At 42.9% G+C, this 1,609-nt stretch overlaps 1 pseudogene; it reads right to left on the bottom strand.

Annotated features, from left to right (window-relative positions):
• Positions 1-580: 580 nt before the first annotated feature.
• Positions 581-1,050, bottom strand: LOC132349008 (histone H3.3A-like; annotated as a pseudogene).
• Between the last annotated feature and the right edge of the window lie 559 nt (positions 1,051-1,609).

The following is a 1,609-nucleotide window of genomic DNA, read 5'->3' as shown; positions in this document are numbered from 1 at the left end:
ATTAGGAGAAAACCAACCGGACTCCGTATCACACACACCTTAATGACAAGACTCCCCACCACATGTGAATGTAAAACATTTAATTAAAAAATGTTGACACTACAATATATAAAATAGCTATTATAAGTGCACATAGTGTATTCTATAGCTGCAGGTTTACTTTTTTTTTTTTTTTTTTTAAGGAAACTGTAAGTTACACTGTGGTTAAGACTTGTATCTTCACCCTTGAAAAAGCCCACATTCTATCACAGTGATGTATGGTCAGACTTAACAGCCCCAATTGTAAACACTTGGATCAAGTCATAACCAGTTTACTGCAAAAGGACCCTGTACACATTTATCAATTCTAGTACCTTAACAGCTACCCACCAAGTCATTAACATACAGAAACATGCATCATGAGAAGCAAGAAATATCACCCATCCCTTCTGCATATTAGCAACTTGTCACTCCTGAGCGACAGTGCTCATATCACTGGGGTCTGTGAACAGTCACTTTTCGCATTCATCCTGAGTGAAAGATGGAATGACTTAAGTACAAATGCAGCATATTATAAACAATTTCTTACAGAAGAAGTCACAAAGTAAACCGAAGTATTTTACAGAATTTACTACAAAACACCATAAAAACTTCCTTCACTTAAGCTCTCTCTCCCCGTATCCGGCGAGCCAACTGGATGTCTTTGGGCATGATGGTGACTGTCTTTGCGTGGATGGCACACAGATTAGTATCTTCAAATAAAACCCACCAGGTACGCTTCACTAGCCTCCTGAAGCGCACCAATGGCGGCACTCTGAAACCTCAAGTCGGTTTTGAAATCCTGGGCGATCTCCCTCACCAACCTCTGGAACGGCAGCTTCCGGATCAGAAGCTCGGTGGATCTCTGGTAACGACGGATTTCTCCAAGAGCAAGGGTCCCGGCCCTGTAGCGATGAGGTTTTCTCATCCCGCCGGTAGAGGGGGCGCTTTCCCGGCCGCTTTAGTGGCCAGCCGTTTGCGGGGCGCTTTGCCACCCGTGGACTTACGAGCAGTCTGCTTGGTTCAGGCCATTTTCTTTCACCCAATGCCGAAGTCTTACACCGCTTCTCGGACCGCCGCGCCGCTCCTGCTGCCCAGTAAAGAGCTGCAGTTGCCGAGCTAATGGAAGAAGCTCCTCCGGCTAACGACCAAACCGCTCTGCGCCCTTCATTCCTTTTTAAGGCTTATTAATATTTCATTGCATGTATATACTATATTTTGCTTATTCTTTCATCCATCAGTGGACACTTGGGTTATTTCTACCTTTTGACTATTGTGAATAATGCTGCTGTGCACGTGGGTGCACAAATATCTGTTTAAATCCCTGCTTTCAATTCTTTGGGGGTACATTCCTAGAGAAGGGATTGCTGGATCATATCATAATTCTATGCTTAATTTTTTGAGGAACCAATGCACTGTTTTCCACAGTAGCTGCACCATTTTACCTTTCCACCAGCAATGCACAAGGGTTTCAATTTCTCCACCTGCTTGCCAACACTTATTTTGTTGTTGATTTAAATAATAGCCATCCTAATAGATGTGAAGTGAAAAGTTTTAGTTTTTAAATAATTGCTGAGTGTCACTGGATATT

This window comes from Balaenoptera ricei, chromosome 1 (assembly GCF_028023285.1).
Source record: "Balaenoptera ricei isolate mBalRic1 chromosome 1, mBalRic1.hap2, whole genome shotgun sequence".
Classification (NCBI taxonomy): domain Eukaryota; kingdom Metazoa; phylum Chordata; class Mammalia; order Artiodactyla; family Balaenopteridae; genus Balaenoptera; species Balaenoptera ricei.
This window is presented reverse-complemented; position numbering and strand designations above follow the sequence as displayed.